At 42.0% G+C, this 8008-nt stretch overlaps 1 long non-coding RNA gene across 1 annotated transcript; it reads left to right on the forward strand.

The window, feature by feature from the left end:
• The first annotated feature begins 1104 nt into the window (after positions 1-1104).
• On the forward strand, positions 1105-7652 carry LOC120735083. The gene is made up of 3 exons (XR_005696170.1): positions 1105-1115; positions 5478-5482; positions 7563-7652. It is a non-coding gene; the product is annotated as an uncharacterized LOC120735083 (long non-coding RNA).
• Positions 7653-8008: the final 356 nt, after the last annotated feature.

Genomic DNA, 8008 nt, shown 5'->3' on the forward strand with positions numbered 1-8008 from the left:
CTTAATGCATTATTTTCATTAGAACACTGAGATAACAGATCTTCAGGGCTGATGTGCCCATCTCCTCTCCAACCTCTCACCTCTTAAAGATAAGAACAGAGTGAGTGATGGGTTTAGATTTTATTATTGTCATTTGTATTGGGAAATATTTAACCATATATTCTTAGAGGTGTATAATCAATTGTGTAGTGATAGGATGTGTGATCTTTAGCAGTCTGCAAAGGCTTTGTGTGCATTTCAGAGTGTTCTGGCATTCACACCTACATCCTGGGAGCATGGGAGAGGTCGTACCTTATCTTATTGTTTCATGGTAGGATAAATGTATCTATGTCAGTTTTAGTCTAAGTGCCTGTTGTTTAGATGAACTGCTGGACTTCCAGACCAGCAGGTTTAGGGAAGTCTTTATGGGGTCACACACTGACCCCCCCCCCCCCCCCCCCCCACACACACACACACACACACATATACTTACACAACGCACAGGCAAGGTACTCTTTGTGTGTATGTAGACGTCTTATGTTAATGAACCTATGTATATTCATGTAACCTCAATAAAAGAGAAGTGTTATGGGGGAGTGGACGAGAGCAACTGGGGTCAAGCGAAGGAACGGCGCTTGTCGTGGTTCTCTCCCTCATGCATGAGTAACACGAAGAACTTTGCCTACTTGTGTCTTGTTTTTGCTGTGTAGTAAATTGTCCTTAACATTCCAGCGAATGGGTTTATGCTACAAACCTATCAGTCAGCATTAGCTCAGAGTAGATTAGTTAGACAATTGTAATTGATGTGATTTGATTATTATTTGATTTTTATTATCATTTCATTCTTCTTTTGCTTTTGTCCTGCTACATTGCTTTAAAAAAAATTGCTGCAATTAAAATTTCATTTGTGAAAATGAAAATCTGAACATTAATTTGTCACAATCCAGAGGGGATATTTCGAAGGTTTTCCCTGTGGAAAAGCAAAAGTACACAGCAAATTCAAAAGTGTTAAATGTTTTGGTGTTAATAGTCTCCTTGCAAAAGTAGAGTTAATTTTACTCTAAGCAGAGTCACATTCTTTTAATGTAACTCTGAGGTGTAAAATGATAGTAGTTAAAATCGAGTGTTAAAAATGAGTGTTTCTCTGTCAAATCTGGAGGTGTTACAATGGAAACATTAACTCTTGACCTCTTAACTCTGAACTCCTAGAGGCGCTATGACACCAACAGAGTAAATTCACAGACTCCGCCCCCAGCACGGCTCCAATCGAAGCTGAAGTGAAGCCGTTTCAGAACATTTTGCTCTACATATTTGAGTTGTTTGCCATGCTTGGTAAGTCATTTTTTCAAAGATTGGTTCAATTATTATTATGAGCTTTTACTTCTGTGGCTCTTTGGAGTTGAGACAAAGCTGTGTGAAAGGCATTAGCCGTGTTGCTCGGTGATAGCATAATATTCTGTTTTAGCTAGCTGAAAGGTATTGTTTGCGGGCAAATACCACAGCCTTGAAAAAAAGCTTGCATGTGAATTTTCAGTCAAACTTTTGGTCAAATACACCTAAAACAATGTCTAGAATGTGAAATGTTGGTATAATGGTAATGAAGCCTGAAAACGATCGCCCATAAAAAAAACAAACGAGCAAACAGCAGTAGCAGACGTCCTGACTGGATTCTACGTTAGCATTTAGATCCCTCCACAGTTTTGTGCACAAGGTTTAGGTAAAAATGAAAAAGGTTGAGGTTTTACATTTAGTTCAGTATTACCTGTTGCCTGTGTCTTTGTCTTTTGGGAAAATACTTTACACAAGTAATCGCTCAAAGAGGATTCCTTTTTTTTTTTTTTGACTGTGCTGCAATTGTTTACTGGATTATTTGTGCCATTAATTAGTGTCAAACTAATTTTTATTCGATCTCCGCACAGGATATGCTTGTGAAGATGGAATATGGGGGAGAGCAGAAGTGCGTTGAAGTTCCACAAAGGGATGAATGAAGGACATGCATATTGTATTGAAGAAATAAGTGATGAGAATGCTGTTATTTGCATTTACCATGTCAGACCTTTTGATAAACAAAATTCTAATGAAAATGAGAACATGTATACTGTTACATTCTTTCAGAAAAATGTTTTGAAATTGTGGTGCACAGTTCAGAATAAATGTTTTTCAAAAACCATTGCATCTTTTTAGTAAATGTTTATTTCCAAAAAGAAATTTCTAGAAGTTCAGAACAGGAAAATTCCTGCTTTTTAGAATGAATTAGAAGAAACGCAAAAAATATAGATAATTATTGAGTACACAGTGTAAATTTCAATCCAGGATTGGGTTAACCTAAATCAGTTACGTACTCAAAAAGGTTAATTAACACTCTCGTGTGGACCATTAGACCTTTAATATGTTGAAATCCATCTGACAGTATTGACATGCTGGTGGTAAGTTTGAGAAGATGTGCGATCTATCAAGGAATCCTGCTTTCCAGATTATTTCCACAGAGCACTGAGGTGGAAAACATTTTCTTCCATATCACCACCAATTTCTCTCCCTCCAAAGAACAAAATCAGCATTAGCTTAGAGTGGATTAAATAAATAAGTAGAATTGATGTGATTTTATTATCCTTTTCTAAAATCAGTTTTGCTTTTGCTTTGCTCTAAATTGTTTTAATACAATCTTCTAGAAAAAAAAGTCTAAATAATGAACATTGATTTTTTTAACCTTTTATGAAACAATATATATATATGAATATGACTATTAATCTATATTAATCCAAATAGGTTGCTCTAGCCTTTCCAAGTAACATCTTTCTTTGGGGCCTGCTGTCCAGGCTCTGAAACCAAGTCAGATAAAAAACAAAGTGCCATGATCAACAGGGGAGCTTCCATCGTAGGTGTGACTGATACGATTTGACCCGCGAGACTACTCAGGTTTCTTCGTATCAGGGTGAGCAAGGGAAAAAACGCAGATGTCAAGGCAGTCAGGCTGTGTGAGACCTCCCACCCACATCGACTCATAGGATCAGGGATTCGAACTTCTTCTACAAGGAGCTGAACCAGACTTCCTGTATAGCGGGTTCATGGGCCTACCAATTGACATTAGCTTAAAAGGTGACTCCTAACATCACCTCAATCTTCAGCTATGCTAGCATCCTTACTCTTCTCTCAACATCATGGCAGGTTTTGAGAAAAGTGGAATAGAGAGAGATTCAGCTTTGATCTTTCATATTTGTGTAAATAATAAACAGACTGGTTCTTATATTGTATATAGCACTTTTCTGATTACTCAGATAGAGTAGAGTGGGTGAATGAGGCAAGTTACACAACTTGCCTCATTCACCCATTCACACACGCACTTTTTCTAAGATTTTATTTCTATATAAGTGCTGGTTATCTAACATTCACTCACATTCATATTCCGTTAGCTACAAGGCTGCCCCCTGCTGGATGATCCACAGCTGCCCTCAGAAGTTCTGATAGACCAGGCCAAACACCTGGGCAACCTGACCTCTGTTAACCCTTTAAGACCTACCATAGAACCAAGTCCGCCAGAGCTTATATTATATTTTTACATGGTGTGGAGCCATTTTTGGGAGCATTTCAAATTGCTATACATCAATACAACCATTACAGCCTAAATCATAATAATATGTATGAATTAAGTGCATAGTAATTACATAAATTGCAAAAAAGTGCAATAAACTACAAAAAAATTGAAAATCATTTTGGGTTTTTTTAACATATATTTCTAGTTAGAGAAATTTAAGAGGCTTATCCCTCAAAACTGTAAATACAAAAAAGTTGCACAAAATAGTTTTTACACCACAGGAAATTTATTTTTGTGTCTTCATAGTTTTATTTTTGAAATACACCAATTTTTATATACAGAGGGAAAAACGAAAATAAATATTATAATGCAAATTTGCAAAAAAAACAGCATATGCAGCAATATGAGTCCTCAGCATCCCAGAAACAACACAGAAAGTTATAAAGTCAAACATAACTTTTAAAAACACTAGTATAGGCTCATGAGGCCCTGATGGTTAAAAACTACATTTCCGCGAAAATGACGTCACTTCCGGTTTCGGGCAGGTCATGGTGGACATGCGATAGTTTGCGCTGACGTCTATTCCAACGTAGGAAGTGTTACGAACAGCTGATCGGATCGGCAAAGCGTGTTTCTGGAATATTATGTTTTTGTTGCGGCAAGTGCTTTTTATGCAATTTTTGCAAAGCTATATGTGGAAGGAAACTGTGACCTAGGAAAAGCTGATGACATAAGGTGTAAGTACAACTCCTCTGGTTTCATATGCAAAAAAATTTTTTGCGCTAGCTTACATAGTTGCAGTGCTATCTGGATTTAAAAATAGTTATGCAAAACGGAGCGTGCCTGCTCCGACCGGCTTTAAAGGGTTAATGTTTGTTTTTTCTTTCTTTCGGGAAGTACAGGACAATGACTACCTTTTAAAAGATTTAATTCATTTCAGCAGTTGAAATTAGAAGATCCAGCATACTGGACCTCAATGTGAATCAGCGATCTGCTTCACAAACAGGATGACCCTGTAAGTGGGCAATACAGCATAATACCACAACAACATAATACCCGTTTGTGTCACGATCCTGGGTCTTTTGACCCAGTGTTTTGAGTTTTAGTTTATGTTTAAGCCCTTCAGGTTTTCGAAGTTCATTTTTTATCATGCCTAGGTTGTTCTAGTTCTTTGTTATTAGATTCCCCTTGTGTCTTCCACCCCTGTTACGTCTCCCTTGCCCTTCATGTGTTTCGTGTCTGTGTCTTACGTTGTCAAGTTCAGGTTGTCATGTCTGCGTCTTATGTTTCCCGTTTTATTTTGAAGAGGTCTTGTGTTCCTGTGTTCATCGAGTCTAGGTTTGGTTCTTTTGCCATCAGAATTGTGGTGTCTCCATCCCAGACACCACAGATCCGCTGCAGTTCGCCTACAGATCCAACAGATCCACAGAGGATGCCATCGCCCACGTCCTACACACCACTCTCAGCCACGTGGACAAGAAACAGGGTAACTATGTGAGAATGCTGTTTGTTGATTACAGTTCAGCGTTTAACACAATAGTGCCCTGCAGACTGTTCACAAAGCTGAGGGATCTGGGACTTAACAGCCGTCTGTGTGAGTGGGTGTTGGACTTCCTCACTGGCAGAACTCAGGTGGTGAGGGTGGGCAGGTGCTTCTCCAACAGCATCACCATCAACACAGGAGCACCTCAGGGATGTGTCCCCTCGCCACTGCTCTACTCCCTCTACACTTCAGACTGTGTGGCCACCCATGGCTCCAACACCATTGTGAAGTTTGCTGACGACACAGTGGTGTTGGGTGCCATCTCCAACAACGATGAGGCGGCCTACATGGATGAAGTGAAGAATCTGGCATCGTGGTGCCAGGACAACCACCTCCAGCTGAACGTCAGCAAGACCAAGGAGCTGGTGGTGGACTTCAGAAGGGGTCAGCACAGAGACTACAAGCCCATCATCATCAATGGAGCTCCAGTGGAGAGGGTGCAGTCCTTCAAGTATCTTGGTGTCCACATCTCCTCAGACCTGACATGGGCTGCCCACATTCAGGTCCAGACCAAAAAGGCTAGGCAGCGCCTGTATCACCTACGACAACTGAGGAAGTTCAGGGTCTCTCCAAAGATCCTCAGGATTTTCTATACAGGCGCTGTGGAGAGCATCCTCACACAGAACATGACATCGTGGTTTGGGAACAGCTGTGTGAAGGACCAAAAAGCTCTCCAGAGAGTGATCCGTACAGCAGAACGCTGCTGCAGGATTGCTCTCCCCCCGCTTCAGGACACCTACACCAGGAGATGCCGGACTAGAGCAGCGCAGATACTGAAGGACCCGTCCCATCCTGGCAACAAACTGTTCCAACTTCTGCAATCTGGTAGAAGGTTCCGCATCTTCCGGGCAAGGACAGAGAGACTCAAGAGGAGCTTCTATCCCCAAGCCATCCGTGCCCTAAACACACACACCCGCCCTCTCACATCATCTATAATTGACTGAGACAGGACTCTTCCAGACACTAAACCCAGGCACAATGTACATTTCAATTCCTTTAATTTTAAATATGTTTATATTGTCTATCCTGTAAAATAGTCAGATGTCTATTCATATTAATATACAGAATTCACCTGCTTGCTGCTACTACTGCACGTTCACCCAGTGTATATACTATATGTCTGTATATATATATATATATAATGTTCTTCCTCTACACCCCCCCCCCCCCCCCCAATTTTTGCACATGTCGAGGAGCGTGTCAGGCTACATTTCACTGTGTGTTATACTTGTATAACTATGCATGTGACAAATAAAGAACCTTGAACCTTGAACCCTTGAACCTTGAATTATTGTCTAAAGGAGAGGAAAGATGCCCAACGGATTTACTTTACCAAATGGACCATCCCAGCCTTGCCGTAATGGTCTATTTGATTCACCTTTTATTGTTTATTTTATTTTATTTTCACTTGCTAAATACAGGAAAGATTTGACTGGGGAAAAGAAAGGGGAGAAAGAAAGAGGGAAAGAAAAACAGCGGGGAAGAGGGACGGAGATAAAGGGCAAAAGACAAAAACCAACAAAATAAGCAGACAAAAAATACAAATATCGATCACCTGGATCACCTGTTGAGAAAGAAAAAAGAAAACAAGCAGAAGAAAACAAGGAGCAACATAATAAACAACATCACGATGATCTATGGGAATATAACTGTAAATACTAAATATTAAACATTATTGTGCAGCACGTAAGATCGACAGAACACAGTGTGCTTTGAGGTAGGAGCCAAAAAGGGTGTAGTTTGTGGGTGTGATCACCCGTGTGTACACCTGTGAGCATGAGCGCGCTTGTATTAAAAGGTTCCTTCATGTAATGATCTGCTAGAGGGTGTGGGGGGGCCACAGCCCCGTCCTCCAGGGCATGAAGCAGGTATGAGGGAGATCAAGACTCCAGACATCCAGAGGCCCTCAGAACACAAGAGACCAAGGAAGAGCAACGGAGGGGCAGCCGCACCACTATCCCAGAGAGAGCTGAGGAGAGCCCCAGGCTCCAGGCCCCGACAAGCAGCCACCACGGAGTGAGCCGGTGTGTACCTGGACGTCCACCCCCGGACACAAAGAACCACCAATGGACTGATGTCTGAGGGAGTCCGCCACTGGCAGGGGAAGTGGTGGTGGGGGAGATAGGCCTCCAAACCTTGGTGGGCCTGAGATGTCCCCAGAGAGGTGGCGTCTGATATCCAACCTGACATATAGACACAGACATACAGGCACACACAGACACAAACATCCATTCCCACCCTCATGCTCTCATATGCAGTTACTCAACACTCACCCAACGTGGAAACAGACATAAAGAGATGCTGTACACACAATCACACTCCCCAAGCGTACTCTACAAACCGGGTCTAGGTACCCTTGCCCCTGGAGGGGGAAACTGCACCCAGACCCAGGTGGTGTTACCCTTTTTCCTGGGGTGGAGAGAAGCAGACTGCCCCGACTCGGCAGCAGCAGGGAGGCCCCACATTCCAGACCCCATCTGACTGGGGTCTGGAATGTGGAACATGAAGCGATTTTATTGTTGAATTATCAGTGATACTTTAATGTGTTTTTGTTGAGAAATGTTAACGATGTCATTAAAAGAAAGCATTAAATTAGGGGAAAAAACCCGTTCGCAGAGAGGGTCCCCGGTTCTCCAGTTAGATTGTGCTTCATGGCGTCATGTTTCGCCGTGACGGGGTTATTATTGGAGTAAATGGATGGCTGGAGCCTCTGCTCGAAGCGTCTCTTATCGCCGCGCGCGGGTTCATATTGGAATGAATTGACAACCCACAGCGTCGCATAAAAACGTGGAAGGGTACCTTTAGCGTCAGCATGAGAAGTTACGGGACGTGACAAATCGTCAGTATTTTACGTGTCGGGAGTGAGAACGGGTTGCCACCACCTACTCCACTCTCACCACCACCGTTACTACAGACATCAGTTCAGTTCCCTGTGCCAGTGCAGACTCTCTCAG

Source organism: Simochromis diagramma, unplaced genomic scaffold (genome assembly GCF_900408965.1).
Source record: "Simochromis diagramma unplaced genomic scaffold, fSimDia1.1 OVJJ01000747.1, whole genome shotgun sequence".
Classification (NCBI taxonomy): Eukaryota; Metazoa; Chordata; class Actinopteri; order Cichliformes; family Cichlidae; genus Simochromis; species Simochromis diagramma.